Here is a 17,954-nt window from a genome sequence, read left to right as displayed (position 1 = left end):
TAAAGGTCTAACACCACTAAACATCATCTGTAAAAAGAGGTAGTCACCTCCTCAAATGTGAAGTCACCTCATCAATGTAAAGACACAAAGACTGAGAAAGAAACTTGGAGGAACAGAATCAATTAAAAACCAAATAGAAATTCTAGAAATAAATAATACATTATCTAAACTAAAAAATTTAGTAGAAAGCTACAACAAACAGATCAAACAGAGGAGGGAATCAGTGACCTTGAAGACAGAACTTACAAAATTACCTAATCAGAGGAGCAAAAAGAAAGAATAAGAAAAAGAATGAAACAATTGCAGTAAATATGGGGCTCCTTCAAGTGAAATAACCTCTGCATAATTGGTGTACCTGAAGGAGATGAAAAAGTAAGAGACCTAGAAAGCATACATAAGGAAATAATGGCTGAAATTTTCCCAAATATGGAGAAAGATGACAGCATCTAGGTACCAGAAAGCTCACGGGTCACCAATCAAATTCAATCCAAAAAGTAACACCCAAAAGTACATCATAATCAAATGATCAAAACCAAAGACAAAGGAAGAATACTGGAAACAGTAAGAGAGAAGAAACACATCACATTCAACAGAGCCCCAGTAAGGCTCTCAGCAGGTATCTTAGTAGAAACCCTGCAGGCTGGGAGGGAGTAGGATGATATATTCAAAGTGCTGAAGGAAAAAGACTGTCAACCAAGAATTCTGTATCCAGCAAAACTAACCTTCAAATATGAAGGAGAAATAAAGTCTTTCCCAAACAGACAAAAGCTAAGACAATTCATCAATACTAAACCTGCCTTACAGGAAGTGCTAAAAGGAGCTCTTCAGGCTGAAATAAGACGGTGCTAAAGTGTAACAAGAAAATATTTGAAGGTTCAAAACTCACTACTAAAGTAAATACACAGACATTCTCAGAATACTCCAGAGCTGTAAGGGTGGTGAATAAACCACTTACATCCTTATTATGAATCAGTGAATTAACGGGTACAAAGCTATGCTATCTACCCTAAGTGAATCAGTGTATAGTATATGCATGTATTGAAACAATACACTGTACCCCACAAATATGTACAAATAAATATTAAAATAATTTTTAGAAAGACAACACTAAGAAAATTTAGACCAACTACAACTTGGAAGAAAATGAATCTACCTATATATTTTATTTATACCTATATAAATATATATACCTTACATAAAATATATATACACTATATATATCTGAGAAAAATTTGTATCTAGGATATCTAAAGATTTTGTACAAATCAATAATAAAAAGGCAAACAATTCTATGAAGAATGGGCACAAGGCTTAAACCAGACATTTCACAAAATAAGATAGAAAAAACAAAAAACACATGAAAATATGCTCAGCATCTTAATCATCAAGGAAATGCAAATTAAAACCACATGAGACCACTTCACAATCACTACAATAGCGAAGTTAAAAAACTAAAAATTTGATAATAGCAAATATTAGTGAGGATGCAAAGTAACTAGTCCTCTCATATATTGCTTGTGGAACACAAATTGATACAACCATTTTGGAAAACTCTTCAACAGTTTTTAAAAATAAAATTAAACATACATCCTCTATGACTCAATATTTACATTTCTGAGTATTTTCCCAAGAGAAATCAAGAGTTACATCTATTGATACATGCAACAGCATGAATGACTCACAAAAACTTTCTATTGTGTAAAAGAAACCAAATACAAAAGAATGGATACTCTATGATTCTAACTTTATGAACATCTAGAATATTCAAAAGATGAATCTAGTCTAGATTTTTTTTTTTTTTTTGGTGCCTGGCACTGGGATCTGAACCCTTGACCTTGCTGTTATAATACCATGCTCTAACCAGCTGAGCTAACCAGCCAGCCTCAAAAGACTAATCTAAGATAGTAGAAAGCCGAACAGTGATTGCCTTTGGGGATGCTGATTGGGAAGTGACAAGAAGGAATTTTTTAGTGTGATGTAAACATTTTATATCTTAAGCTAGGTGATGGTTACACAGGCGTATGCATTTGTTTAAAGGAAACTACAGATTAATACCCCTTATAAATATAGGTTCAAAAATTCAAAACATTGTAGCAAATTGAATCTAACAGTATATAGAAGGATAGTACATGTATCATAATCAAGTGGGGCTTACCCAGGAATGCATGTTTAGTTTAGCATTTGAAAATCAATGCAATTCACCATTTTAACAAACTAAAAAAGAAAATCCATGTAAATCATCTCAGTAGATGCAGAAAGAACATTTTATAATATTCAACATCCATTTGTCATAAAAACTCTCAGCAAACTAGGAATAGAAATACATTTCCTCTACCTGATAAAGGACATCTGTGAAAAGCATACAAGTGTATACATACATCAAAACTTATCAGATTATGTACTTTAATTACTTGCTATTATTGTATGCCAATTGTACCTCAAATTTCAAAGGAAGAAAGAAAGATGAAAGAAAGAAAGAAAGAAAGAAAGAAAGAAAGAAAGAAAGAAAGAAAGAAAGAAAGAAAGAAGAAAGAGAAAGAAAGATTATGCTATTCCCGATATTACCATCTTTCAAAATATGTGGTAATATTTTAGTGTGGTACATTTGTTACAATTGTGAACCAATGCTGATATATTATTATTAACTCAATTTTACATTAGGCTTCCCTCTTTGTGTTGTACAGTTCTATGGGTTTTATCATGTATTCTTCATTACAGAATTAAACAGAATAGTTTTGCTGCCGTAAAAATCCTCCATGCTCCACCTGTTCATCTCCCCTCCCTGTCTCCTCCCCCGAAAAGCTGGCAACCACTGATCTTTTTTCATTACCTTAACCATTTATCATTTACTTATGTTGGGAGCATTCAAAGTCCTCTATTCTAGCTAATTAAAGTGCACAATAAATTGTTACATATAGTCACCCTACAGTGCTATAAAATGCTAGATATTATTCTCCTAACTGTACTTTAGTATCTGTTACCCAACCTCTCTCTATCTCTCCTTCCTCCACCCTTTGCATCCTCTGATAACTGCCATTGTACTCTACTCCTATATGATCAATTTTCTTAGCTTCCACTAGTGAGAACATGCAGGATTTCTCTTTCTGTTCCTGGCTTACTTCATTTAACACGATGTCCTCCAGGCTCATCCATGGAGCTGTGAATGACAGGATTCCATTCCTTTTATTTATTTTTTCTTTTTTTAAAAATTTTTTAAAAAAATTTTATTTTCTCGATATACATTGTGGCTGATTATTGCTCCCCATCACCAAAACCTCCCTCCCTTCTCCCTCCCCCCCATCCCCCCCAACAATGTCCTTTCTGTTTGCTTGTCGTATCAACTTCAAGTAATTGTGGTTGTTATATCTTCTTCCCCCCCCGTTTGTGTGTGTGTGTGTGTGTGTGAATTTATATATTAATTTTTAGCTCCCACCAATAAGTGAGAACATGTGGTATTTCTCTTTCTGTGCCTGACTTGTTTCACTTAATATAATTCTCTCAAGGTCCATCCATGTTGTTGCAAATGGCAGTATTTCATTCGTTTTTATAGCTGAGTAGTATTCCATTGTGTAGATGTACCACATTTTCCGTATCCACTCATCTGATGATGGACATTTGGGCTGGTTCCAACTCTTGGCTATTGTAAAGAGTGCTGCGATGAACATTGGGGAACAGGTATACCTTCGACTTGATGATTTCCATTCCTCTGGGTATATTCCCAACAGTGGGATAGCTGGGTCGTATGGTAGATCTATCTGCAGTTGTTTGAGGAATCTCCATACCATTTTCCATAGAGGCTGCACCATTTTGCAGTCCCACCAACAATGTATGAGAGTTCCTTTTTCTCCGCAACCTCGCCAGCATTTATCGTTCAGAGTCTTTTGGATTTTAGCCATCCTAACTGGGGTTAGGTGGTATCTCAGTGTGGTTTTGATTTGCATTTCCCGGATGCTGAGTGATGAAGAGCATTTTTTCATATGTCTGTTGGCCATTTGTATATCTTCCTTAGAGAAATGCCTACTTAGCTCTTTTGCCCATTTTTTAATTGGGTTGCTTGTTTTCTTCTTGTAAAGTTGTTTGAGTTCCTTATATATTCTGGATATTAATCCTTTGTCAGATGTATATTTTGCAAATATTTTCTCCCACTCTGTTGGTTGTCTTTTAACTCTGTTAATTGTTTCTTTTGCTGTGCAGAAGCTTTTTAGTTTGATATAATCCCATTTGTTTATTTTTCCTTTGGTTGCCCGTGCTTTTGGGGTTCTGTTCATGAAGTCTGTGTCCAGTCCTATTTCCTGAAGTGTTTCTCCTATGTTTTCTTTAAGAAGTTTTATTGTTTCAGGGTGTATATTTAAATCCTTAATCCATTTTGAGTTGATTTTAGTATACGGTGAGAGGTATGGATCTAGTTTCATTCTCCTGCATATGGATATCCAGTTATCCCAGCACCATTTGCTGAAGAGGCAGTCCCTTCCCCAGTGAATAGGCTTGGTGCCTTTGTCAAAGATCAGATGGCAGTAAGTGTGTGGGTTGATTTCTGGATTCTCTATTCTATTCCATTGGTCACTGTGTCTGTTTTTATGCCAGTACCATACTGTTTTGGTTATTATAGCTTTGTAGTATAGCTTAAAGTCAGGTAGTGTTATGCCTCCAGCTTTATTTTTTTTGCTCGGCATTGCTTTGGCTATGCGTGGTCTTTTATTGTTCCATATAAATGACTGGATAGTTTTTTCCATTTCTGAGAAAAATGTTTTTGGAATTTTGATGGGGATTGCATTGAATTTGTATATCACTTTGGGTAGTATGGACATTTTCACTATGTTGATTCTTCCAATCCAAGAGCATGGGATATCTTTCCATCTTCTTGTATCCTCTCTAATTTCTCTCAGCAGTGGTTTGTAGTTCTCATTATAGAGATTTTTCACCTCTTTGGTTAACTCAATTCCTAAGTATTTTATTTTTTTGGTAGCTATTGTAAATGGGCAGGCTTTCTTGATTTCTTGTTCTGCATGTTCACTATTGGAGAAAAGAAATGCTACTGATTTTTGTGTGTTGATTTTGTATCCTGCTACTGTGCTGAAATCATTTATCAATTCCAAGAGTTTTTTTGTAGAGGTTTTAGGCTGTTCAATATATAGGATCATGTCATCTGCAAACAGGGACAGCTTGACTTCATCTTTTCCAATCTGGATGCCCTTTATTTCCTTCTCTTCTCTGATTGCTCTGGCTAGTACTTCCAACACTATGTTGAATAGGAGTGGTGAGAGTGGGCATCCTTGTCTAGTTTCTGTTCTTAAAGGGAAAGCTTTCAGCTTTTCCCCATTCAGGATGATATTGGCAGTGGGGTTGGTATATATGGCTTTAATTATGTTGAGATACTTTCCCTCTATACCTAACTTATAGAGGGTCTTTGTCAAGAATGAGTGCTGAACTTTATCAAATGGTTTTTCAGCATCTATAGAGATGATCATATGGTCCTTGTGTTTGAGTTTATTAATATGGTGTATCACATTTATTGATTTGCGTATGTTGAACCAACCTTGCATCCCTGGAATGAATCCCACTTGATCGTGATGAATAATTTTTCGTATGTGTTGCTGTATTCTGTTTGCTAGTATTTTAGTGAGGATTTTTGCATCTATATTCATCAAGGATATCGGCCTGTAGTTTTCTTTTTTGGTTATATCTTTACCGGGTTTTGGTATCAGGATGATGTTTGCTTCATAGAATGAGTTTGGGAGATTTGCATCCGTTTGAATCTTTTGGAATAGTTTGTAAAGAATGGGTGTCAATTCCTCTTTGAATGTTTGGTAAAATTCTGCTGTGAATCCATCTGGTCCTGGGCTTTTCTTTGTTGGGAGCCTTCTGATAACAGCTTTGATCTCCTTTATTGTTATTGGTCTGTTCAAATTTTCTACATCTTCATGGTTCAGTTTTGGGAGCTTGTGTGTGTCCAGAAATTTATCCATTTCCTCCAGATTTTCAAATTTGTTGGCGTATAGTTGTTTATAGTAGTCTCGAATGATTCCTTGTATTTCAGATGAATCAGTTGTAATATCGCCTTTTTCATTTCTAATTTTTGTTATTTGAGTCTTCTCTCTTCTTTTTTTTGTTAGCCATGCTAATGGTTTGTCAATTTTATTTATCTTTTCAAAAAACCAACTTTTTGATTCGTTGATCTTTTGAATTGTTTTTTGGTTTTCAATTTCATTTAGTTCTGCTCTGATCTTAATGATTTCTTTCCGTCTGCTAACTTTAGGTTTGGATTGTTCTTGTTTTTCTAGTTCTTTAAGGTGAAGTGTTAGGTTGTTCACTTGCCATCTTTCCATTCTTCTGAAGTGAGCGTTTAATGCAATAAATTTTCCCCTCAATACTGCTTTTGCAGTATCCCACAGGTTTTGGTATGATGTATCATTTTTTTCATTAATTTCAAGAAATTTTTTGATTTCCTGCTTGATTTCTTCTTGGACCCATATGTCATTGAGTAGAATGCTGTTTAATTTCCATGTGTTTGTATAGTTTCCAGAGTTTCGTTTGTTATTAATTTCTAGTTTTAATCCATTGTGGTCTGAGAAGATACATGGGATAATTCCAATTTTTTTGAATTTATTGAGACTTGATTTGTGACCTAATATGTGATCTATCCTGGGAATGATCCGTGTGCTGATGAGAAGAATGAATATTCTGAGGTTGTTGGGTGGAATGTTCTGTAGATATCTGCCAATTCCAATTGGTCTAGAGTCTTGTTTAGATCTTGTGTTTCTCTACTGATTCTTTGCCTAGATGATCTGTCTAATATTGACAGTGGGGTGTTCAGGTCCCCTGCTATTATGGTATTAGTGTCTATTTCCTTCTTTAGGTCTAATAGAGTTTGTTTTATAAATCTGGCTGCTCCAACATTGGGTGCATACATATATATGATTGTTATGTCTTCTTGATGGATCAACCCTTTTATCATTAAGTAGTGTCCCTCATTGTCTCTTTTTATGGTTTTTAGTTTAAAGTCTATTTTGTCAGATATAAGAATAGCTACTCCAGCTCGTTTTTCTTTTCTGTTTGCATGGTAAATCTTTTTCCATCCTTTCACTCTTAGTCTGTGTGAATCTTTATGGGTGAGGTGGGTCTCTTGTAGGCAGCATATAGTTGGGTCCTCCTTTTTGATCCAGTCAGCCAGTCTGTGTCTTTTAATTGGGGAATTTAAGCCTTTTACATTAAGAGTTGTTATTGAAAGGTGTTGATTTATTCCTAGCATTTTGTTGGTTGTTTGGTTGTCTTAGGTCTCTTTTGTTCCTTGCTTTCTGATTTACTGATTGGTTTCTGTGTTTGTTGGTTCCTTAGGTTGTAGATAGCGTTTTTGTTTGCTTGTTTTCTCTTCATGAATGCCATTTTTATTATACTAGTGGGTTTTGATTTTTCTTGGGTTTTTAGTGCAGTGGTAGTTATTTTTCAGGAACCAAACCCAGTACTCCCTTGAGGATTTCTTGTAAGGGTGGTCGTGTGGTAGTGAACTCCCGCAGTTTTTGTTTGTCTGAGAAATATACTATTTGCCCTTCATTTTGGAAGGATAGCCTTGCAGGGTAGAGTATTCTTGGCTGGCAATCTTTGTCTTTTAGTATTTTGAAAATATCATCCCATTCCTTTCTAGCCTTTAGGGTTTGTGATGAAAAGTCTGATGTTAGCCTGATTGGGGCTCCCTTATAGGTGATTTGACGCTTCTCTCTTGCAGCTTTTAAGATTCTCTCTTTGTCTCTGAGTTTTGCCAATTTGACTATGACATGTCTTGGAGAAGGCCTTTTTGGGTTGAATATGTTTGGAGATCGTTGAGCTTCCTGGATCTGAAGATCTATGACTTTTCCTATACCTGGGAAGTTTTCTGCCACTATTTTTTTGAATATGTTTTCAATGGAATCTCCATTTTCCTCCCCTTCTGGAATACCCATGACTCGGATATTTGAGCGCTTAAGGTTGTCTGATATCTCTCTCAGATTTTCTTCAATGTCCTTGATTCTTTTTTCTTTCTTCTTGTCTGCTTGTGTTATTTCAAACAGCCCATCTTCAAGTTCAGAGGTTCTCTCTTCAACTTCGACAAGCCTGCTGGTTAAACTCTCGGTTTTGTTTTTTATTTCGCTGAATAACTTCTTCAGTTCAGCAAGTTCTGCTACATTTTTTTTCAGGACATTGATTTCTTTGTACATTTCCTCTTTCAGATCCTGTGTACTTTTCCTCATTTCGTCACGATGTCTAGCTGTGTTTTCTTGTATCTCATTCAGTTTCCTTAGAATTATCACTCGAAATTCCTTGTCAGTCATTTCAAGGGCTTCTTGTTCTATAGGATCTAGAGTTTGAGATTGATTAACTTTTGGTGGTGTACTTTCTTGATTTTTTGTATTTCTGGTATCATTTTTTTGATGTTTATTCATTGTGGCAGGGGGTTTCACAGTCCACCGGTTTGAGACTAATGACTAACTAGGATGTTGCTGTGGTTGGCAATTTCGTTTGGCTACCTCTGTGGCTGCTCAGTTGGCCTCTAGTGCCTTGTGTGTGTGGTTGCCTCGGGTCTTGGGCTTCTCTGGGGAGCCACCTTTCTGGTCAGCTTGGACTCTACTGGGCTGGTGGCTCACGTACCACAGGGTGTGTGATCGCTTTTGAGCTTTCACTTCCTGTGCAGGACTTCTCCCTTTTCCGTGTGCTCTGGCCCAGGCTGTTGGATCGTGCAGTGGCGACCCCACAGGGTGTGTGGTTTCTGTCGAGTCTCCGCCTCCCTGGCCGCACATTTCCCCACTCTGTGCACACTGTGCTGGGCTGGGGCGTGTCTTCTGCAACCCTCGTCTATCAGCTGGGCCTTCAAGACCCTGCTCGGCACCGCCTCGCTCAGGAAGTCTACCAGGTTTCTGCTAGGCACAGACGACCGGTCACTCTGGGTGCCTTTGTAGCACTGTGTAGATCTTTCTCAGGACTTGTTCACCTTTGTATCCCCCTGGTATAAACCGAGTCTAGCGCCCGCCTGCAGCCAGCTCTCCAGCAGGTTCAAGCGGACCTGGGAACTCTCCTACCACACTATTCCCAACCAGAAATTTGTTAGGCTTTTTTCCGAACTGGTGTCCGCAGAGATGGTATCTGCCTCCCAGTAACAGGAAGTTTACCGGGGGCCAGAGTCCAGGGTGCGGTAGAGTGAGAGTCGGGTCCGCCCATACTTCCTTGCCCTCCCAACACTGGCCGGGGACGCCCCACGCCACCAACCTGCCAGAGAACCACGGAGGGAGTGGGAGGGGAGGCCGGCCCGCAGGCTCCAGAAAGCCCCGCGCCAGGCCAAGCAAGTGGGAGGGCTCAGTGGCGGCCGAGCCAGGCGGAGCTACCCGGACCTGGGAAAATGTAGGGAGCCCCGGGGCGGTGAGTGGCCTGGTGATGCAGGCGGGAGTCGGGTGGGCGTCTGCCGCCCACAGGACTGGTTCAGGGGTCACTCACAGGGTTGTGCCAGGTCGGGCGCTCACTCTCTGCCTCTGGTTTGCCGCCTTTCCCGTTCTCGGCCGCTGCCGCCTCAGGCTGTTCAGTCGCGGTGTGGCTCGGGTGCTCCCAGGAATCTTCTTCAATGCCAGCCTGAAACCTTGAATCGTGAATAGGGCAGATGGTCGCCTTCAGCGCGGCCCCGGCCTCCGGGATCCTGTCTGCATCCACAGCAGCCCTGGCGCCGTGTTCCCTGTTTAGAGACTCGCTTTTGCAGCTAAGAAACAGTTCTTTTCCTGCTCCACACTTCAAAGCTGTTGCCTGTAAATGAGGCAGCCTCTCCTGCCGAGGGCAAAGTGGCGGTCACCCCCCACGACCGGCCAGCAGCAGCGGTCCTCCCTTAAGAGATGGCAAGAGGAGGGTCCACAAGTTTCCCGGCTGCCTGAGGCCCAGTGGCCACCTTTTCCACCTCAGCTACTCCGCGCCAGCCGCCGCAGCCACTGCCATCTTTAAAGTCCAGATTCCATTCCTTTTTATGGCTGAATAGTATTCCATTGTGTGTACATACCACATTTTCTTTATTCATTCATCTATGGATGAATACTTAAGTTGATTCCTTATTTTGGCTATTGTAAATAGTTCTGCAATAAACACAAAAGTGCAAATATCTCTCTGATATACTGATTTCCTTTCCTTTGTGTGTATACCCACACATAGTGGGATTGCTGGATCATATGGTAGTTCTATTTGTAGTTTTTTTGAGGAAACTCCCTGCTGTTTTCTATATGGCTGAACTAATTTACATTCCCAGCCACAGTATGTGAGTTCCCTTTTTTCTGCATCTTCGCCAGCATTTGTTATTTTCTTTTTGATAATAGCCATTCTAACTGGAGTGAGATGATACCTAAAGTGGTTTTGATTTGCTTTTCCCTGATGATTAGTGGTGTTAAGCATGTTTTCATATGCCTGTTGGCCATTTGTATGTCTTCTTTTGGAAATGTCTGTTCAGCCCATTTGCCCATTTATTTTTTTTAAGATTTCTTTATTTTTATTTTTTTCTGTTGAGTTGTTTGAGTTCTTTGTATATTCTGGAAATTAATTCCTTGTCAGATGCATAGTTTGCAAATATATTTTCCCACTCCGCAGGTTGTCTCTTCACTCTATGATTGTTTCCTTTGCTGTGCAGAAGCTTTTTAATTTGACATAATCCCATTTGTCTATTTTTGCTTTTTTTCCTTTGCTTTTGAGGTTCTCTTCAAAAAATCTTTGCACAGCCCAGTATCCTGAGGTGTTTCCCCTATGCTTTTTTTCTAGTAGTTTCACGATTTGGGTCTTACATTTAAGTCTTTAATCCATTTTAAGTTTATTTTTGCATATGGTGAGAGATAAGGGTCTGGTTTCATTCTTCTGCATGTTTTTATTCAGTTTTCTCAGCACTATTTATTAAAAAGACTGTCCTTTCCCCAATGAATATTCTTGGCATCTTTGTAAAAAATCAGTTGGCTCTAAATACATGGCTTTATTTATGGGTTCTTTATTCTGATCCTTCGGTCCACGTGTCTGTTTTTAATGTCAGTACCATGCTGTTTTGGTTACTATAGCTTTATAATATATTTTGAAGTCAGTGATATGATGTTTCCAGCTTTGTTCTTTTTGTTCAGGATTGCTTTGCCTATTGGGGGTCTTTTCCGATTCCATACAAATTTTAGAGTTGTTTTTTATTTCTGTGAAGAATGTTGTTGGTATTTTGATAGAAATTGCATTGAATCTAGAGATTGCTTTTGGTAGTATGATCATTTTCACAATATTCATTCTTCTAATCCATGAATATGGGATGTCTTTCCAATTTTTTGTGTCATCTTCAATTTCTTTCATCAGTGTTTTATACTTTTGCTTGTAGAGAACTTTCACCTCCTTAGGTAAATTAATTCCTAGGTGTTTCTTTTGTAGGTAGTGTAAATGGGATTGCTTTCTTGATTTCCTTTTCATATTGCTCATTATTGGTATACAGATATGCTACCAATTTTTGTATGTTGATTTTGTATATTGCAACTTTACTGAATTTATCAGTTCTAAGAGGTTTTTGGTGGGGCTTTTAGGGTTTTCTCTATATAAGATCATGTCACCTACAAACAGGGACAATTTGACTTACTCCTTTGCAATTTGGATGCTCTTAATTTCTATCTCTTGCCTAATTGCTCTGGCTAGGACTTCCAGTACTATGTTGAATAAGAGTGTAGAAAGTGGGCATCCTTGTCTTGTTCCAGTTCTTAGCCCATTCATTATGCTATTAGCTGTGGGTTTGTCACATATGGCCTTTATTGTGTTGAAGTATGTTCCTTCTATATATACCTAATTTGTTTGGGGTTTTATTAAGAATGAATGTTGAAATTTATCAAATGCTTTTTCTGCATCAATTGAGAATGATCACATGGCTTTGTCCTTTATTCTGTTGATGTGATGTATCTTGTTTATTGATTTGCACATGTTAAACTAACCTTACATCCCTAGAATAAACCCCACTTTATCATGGTAAGTAACCTTTTTAGTATGCTATTGGATTCAGTTTGATAGTATTTTGTTGAGGATTTTTGCATCTGTGTTCATCAGGGATATTGGCCTCCAGTTTCCTTTTTTTGTTGTTTCCTTGTCTGGTTTTGGTATCAGGGTTATGCTGGCCTCAGAGAGGTTAGATTAGAAGGGTAATTGTGAAGGTTCTGCTCTAGCTTCTCCTCTGCTACTGTCTTGAGGCACACAGTGTTTACCCTACAAATGCAGCAAGAGATAACTCTGGTCCAAATGTCTTCAGGAATAAAATAAGAGCAGTGCAGAAGCCCTGTGTTTATAAGGGGCTAAGAAGAAAGGTCAGGGGTTATAACAAACAAATGTCAGGAAGTCATTTCCCTAGCTCTCCCACTCCACCGTAGGATTCACCATCTCCACGCCAAGTGGTTGCTGTGGGTGACACATAATGGGGTCTGGTCTTCCTTCCTACACAATGCCTCAAAGAGGAGCTAATGCTCTGAGAGGAAAATGAGCACACAGGCCCAAAATCACAAGGCACTTAAAGAGAACTGCAATTTCAATAAAAAAAAAAAAAGAAATACAAGATTAAAAATTTCAACAAAACATGGAAAGATATAAAATGAACCTAGTAAGTGGATTACTAATATTAAAGTAGTAAAAGAAAAATTAAAAATGGAACCAAGATGAAGTGACATAAAATATGTATTTGTTTTAATAAATACAAAAATAGATAACAACTACAATGGCTGAATGGCTGTGTGTACATGATGAATTAGTAAACTGCAGAAAAGAATGAGGAAATCTCACACAAGAAAGAAGAAAAACAGAACAGAACAGTGATTTGGAGAGATATGTTAAACAGGTATAAAAGTGTTAGTATCCAAATAGTAGGACTCAAAGGATGATAGCAAAATGAATATGATGAGAAGAAAATATCTGAAGACGTGTGGTGATACAGTTTTGAAATTTAAAAATAGTGGTAATTTTTGTCTAAAAGAGACTATAGAATTCTAAAGAGGAAAGATGAAGAAAGACTCACATTGAGGTATATTATAGTTAAATTTGAGAACATTAAAGACAGAGAAAATTATAAAAGCATCCAGAAAAAAAGAGCTGATCACTTATGGAGAAACAACAAATTTACTGTGGGATTGTCTTATCAACCTAAGACAACTTTACATTAATTTCTCTACCTTAAACTTCTCTGACCCCATAGTGTGAATTTTGGCTGCAAATACACAAATTGGCCAACCTGAAGTTATAATTTTCAGGAGAAGAAATAAACTGACCCTCCACTCAACAGCAACTGTATTCTTTTCCAAGGTCAAGATGGGCACATTTCTTTTGTCTTCTGTGTGACAGGTTTATTTCTCATCCACTCTTACCTCAAGTTTGCAGCTTTTTGGAGCCCCCACTTTGTTTAAGGGCTCTTGTCAGAATTAACCTGTCTTTGTGGACTGTGTAGATATACAGGAATGTATGGGAAGAGATACTGTAAATGTCTTAGTATTTGTACATCATATGGTCATTTTCCTAGGAAAAATAAAATGTTAATAAACTACTTTCCATTCATTCTATCTGCAAATATTTACTGATTATCTACCACATGCTAGGGCCTGAATCATTTTCCTTGCAAGATTTCAAATGTAGGTAGAGATGGGAGCCAAAAGAATTTATTTTTTTCTTAAATTGTTAAAAATTTTAATTGACACATTATAATTGTACATACTTATGAGGTACAATCTGATGTTTTGATACACATGTATGCGAGAAAAATGGAGTCAGTATAGTCAGGCCCCCTCGCCTCATATCCAGCTGGGTATGATTCAACTCATCTATTGTAAACAAGTTGTATAAGAGTAGTGTAACTGCACATGTCTGCACATATATTCCTTGGCTCATTGCCACTATTTTGTACTTTTGGTATAAAAAGACAACAGCTGAACCACTGGCTGGCAGAGCTCACGTCAGAATAAAGCATGTCTACCCTACCATCAGCTGCCAGAATCTTTTTTCCAACTACCTGACTCACAACCTGCACAGGATGTGGCAGAGGGGTCTGTGATCCAGCCCGACATATATGTTGTATAATAACGGGGTCAGGGTAGTTAAAGTATCAATCACCTCATGCATTTATCATTTCTTCCTGCTGACAACACTCAAAAGCCTCTCCTGTAGCTATTATGTAATATACAAAGCTTGACTGTTAACCGTAGTCACCCTACTGTGTAGTAGAACACCAGAACTTATTCTTCCTATCTAATTGGTAGCCACTGATCTACTCTCTGCCTCTTTAATATCAACTTTGTTTATTTTTCAGATTCCACATAAGACTGAGGTCATGTGATATTTTTCTTTCTCTGCCTGGCTTACTTCACTTAAAATAATGTCCCCCACATTCATTCATCTTGTTGTAAATGATAGGTTTTCATTCTTTTTTATGGTTGAATGGAATCCCATTGTATACATATACTACATTTTAAAAATCTATTCATTGGTTGTTGGACATTTTTGTTGATTCCAGATCTTGGCTATTGTCAGTTGTGCTGCAATAAACATGGAAGTGCAGATATTTCTTCAACATACTGACTTCCTTTCCTTTGGGTACATGCCTAGCAGTGGGATCACTGGATCAAATGATAGGTCTACTTTTAATTTTTTGAGGAATCTCCATATGTTTTTTCATAATAGCTGTACTAATTTACAAAAACCAACTCAAAATGGATTAAAGATTTAAACGAAATACCTGAAACTATGAAACTGCTAGAAGAAAACATAGGGGAAATGATCCACAACATGGGTCTGCCAAAGATTTTTTAAATAAGATTTCAAAAGCACAAGCAATAAAAGCAAAAATAGACAAGTGAGATTACATCAAAGGTATTTCTAATGTCTTGAATCTTTTTAGACATTCCTTCTATTGGACAAGAGAGATGAATCAAGAGGAATATTTTGCTTTACATAGAATGAGTTTGATTTATGAAAGTGAAATTTGTTCATCATATAAATGATTTTGGCCAGAAAATAGTTGGAAATATAATACCTGATGTTTGGAATCAATTTTTGAATTTGGGGGCTGTCTGCATAGTTGTAAAAACTGAAGGAATGAGAACTGTTGCTATGATGTGAGTGATAGCAGAGAAGAAATTGAAGCACTCCGATGACAGAAACACCTTATGAACTAAAAACTAAACTGACCTTGCCTCAGGAAAACTTTCCTTTTTCAGTCTTTTAAATGGCCTTTACTACTTTTCTACTTTGGATGCAAAAGGATATTACTTAATGTGGGACCTAGTCCATAGAACAGCATAATATGCTTTTAAAGAAAATAAACACAAATCAATTTCTCCAATAAAAAGAAAACAATACAATAAAATTATTTGGTTAATTTTTTTTTGCATTGTGTCAAAGCTATGTTCAGCAATGTCTACTTGAAAATTTTAATTGAAAAAGTAGCTATTTAAAGGGCTCACTAGGATAGAACCCTTGTCCTTAAGATGAATCATAGTGAGAAGATGCCCTTGAATATATTTCTTTTTTTCCTAACACTAGGAAAACATAGGATTATAAATCTTGATTCTTTCATATACTTTAGAAATTAGTCACTTGTAACTTGGCACAAGCACCAGAAGCTCGTGTGCTTAAATGTGTATATATGCACAGTTATAAACACATAGCTTTTATGCTTTATTATTGTCACTTTTAACAGCCCCTTAAAATAAAATTTGTATTTAAAAAGTTAGAACATTTATACTCATCCCAATACATTCACACACTTGTGTTAAATTCTTAGTTCTACTATTTGTAGTCTGTTAGATGATGTTTTCAAATCTATCAAATGAAAAGATTTAGAATGGATCATTAGTTTTTAAACATAAATTTATGTTAGAATCACATGAGAAGCTTTCTCAATGCAAATATTCGCAGATTTACTAAACCTCAGAATTTCTGGTGTTGGGACGTGGGGTGGGGAGAGATATACTTTATATATATATATGTATATGTTTGTGTATGTGTGTGTGTGTGTGTGTGTGTGTGTGTGTATATATAATATATATATATATCCAAGTAATTTTACTGCTGTTGATCAGTGAAACAGTGTTGAACTCAAAAATTTAAATGATATGATAGGCCATGTCTAGGCTAATTCTCTATCTTCTCTATATAATGAAATGTATAGACATCAGAAGACAAAATTATTGTATTTTAGCACTCCATTTGCTCAATTCCATGATAAAAAAGACAATTATACAAATTATCAATGAGGAAGATCATCAAATGATTTTTACTAGTCATAAGTCCTGTCAGTTAACGCATAGTATTAAAACATTGATTCATGGTTTTGTTGGATTTTAACTGGATGTGGCTAACTTGCAAAGGAGGAAAAAAGATGATTTGACGTGTCAGACACATGATGATATACAAATTAAATTTTTCCTATGATTTACCTAATCATCAGCATCATATTTGGGCCTTTATAAGACATATTCCCAAGCCCCACGCCTGGAGGTTTTTATTGGGTAGGTAGGGATATTTAAATGAATTTTAAAATTGCATTTCAAGAATTATTTATTTCTAGGAAATAAGTAAAAGAAGCAACCTTAGGAAAAGTCTCTTTCACTTTGTTTTTCTAGATATAAGCCACTTCAGTGCACCCTTTACATCCTTGTTTCTCAGTGTATAAATGACAGGGTTTAGCATAGGGGTCACCAAGTTATAGAAGAGGGTAAGGAATTTCCCTTGGTCCTGAGAAGAATTGTTTCCTGGTTGCATATACATGTAGATAATATTACCATAAAACAAGGAGACTACAGTGAGGTGGGACCCACACGTGTTGAAAGCCTTCCTTCTTCCTGCAGCCAACTTGATTCTCAACACTGCTAGGGCAATGTGGCTATAAGAGATGAGGATAAGAGACAGGGGCACCAGGACAATTATTACTGATAAGACAAAAACAGTGCTCTCCACAGCCACTGTGTCCACACAGGCAATTTTGATCAGAGCTGGCATCTCACACAGGAAATGTTTCACCTGACATCTCCCACATCGTGGTAGCTTCATGGTCACCGGAGACATAACCAGGGAGTTGAGTAGTCCAACCCCCCAGGCCACAGACACCAACTTCCAGCAGAGCTGAGGGTGCATAATGACAGAATAGTGAAGGGGCTTGCAGATTGCAGTGAAGCGGTCATAAGCCATGACTGCCAAGAGAACACATTCCGTGCCACCCAGCCCCAGGAACATAAAGAGCTGGATGGCACAACCCGTGTAGCTGATGGTCTTGTCTGGGCTGCCTAAGTTGAAAAGCAGCTGCGGGATGGAGCTGCTGGTAAAGCAGAGATCTAGAAAGGACAAGTTAATGAGGAAGAAGTACATGGGTGTGTGGAGGCAGGGGTCCAGGTGGGAGACCAAGATAATGACGATGTTGCCCACTAGGGTCACGAGGTAGAAGATGAGGACAAACACAAAGAGGATCTGCTCCAGGCTGGGTCTGTCTGAGAAACCCAGTAAGATGAACTGTTCCTGGCAGCTCTGGTTGGTCATGACAGTGGACAATCAGTACATGCCTGCAGGGAAGCCAATAGGAACACATCCAGTTCTCTTCATGAGGCGGGCAAAGGACAGAAAGGCAAGATAATATCAAGTAATAATGCAAAATACATCCCTATATAAAATTTCAATATTCTGTGGAGACACACATAGATTACATATTTGGGGAAGAATATCTCTTCTTATTGGCTTCTTTTATTTCTTTTTGGATACTAAAGAAGTACAGATCATTGTAGAATATTTGGAAAACAAAGACATAGAAAGAATAAGAAAAGATTGCCCACATCTCAGAAACAACCACTATTGCACTACCGATTTACTTCCTTTCAGTCTTTTATGAGTACATATAATTTAACACAACCTAAATCACAGTGTCTTTAAAATTTTATATTCTGAATATTATTTTATTCAACATAATATTATGAGATTTAAAGTCT

General features: G+C 37.5%; 1 protein-coding gene and 1 pseudogene across 1 annotated transcript in view; one reads left to right on the top strand and one right to left on the bottom strand.

Annotated features, from left to right (window-relative positions):
• Positions 1 to 17,954, top strand: part of LOC134377893 (zinc finger protein 184) — a 944,311-nt gene that overhangs the window by 311,931 nt on the left and 614,426 nt on the right. The gene's annotated exons all lie outside the window — the stretch shown is intronic.
• Positions 16,585 to 17,532, bottom strand: LOC134378136 (olfactory receptor 2W3-like; annotated as a pseudogene).

The sequence above is a fragment of the Cynocephalus volans genome, chromosome 5 (assembly GCF_027409185.1).
Source record: "Cynocephalus volans isolate mCynVol1 chromosome 5, mCynVol1.pri, whole genome shotgun sequence".
NCBI lineage: Eukaryota > Metazoa > Chordata > Mammalia > Dermoptera > Cynocephalidae > Cynocephalus > Cynocephalus volans.
This window is presented reverse-complemented; position numbering and strand designations above follow the sequence as displayed.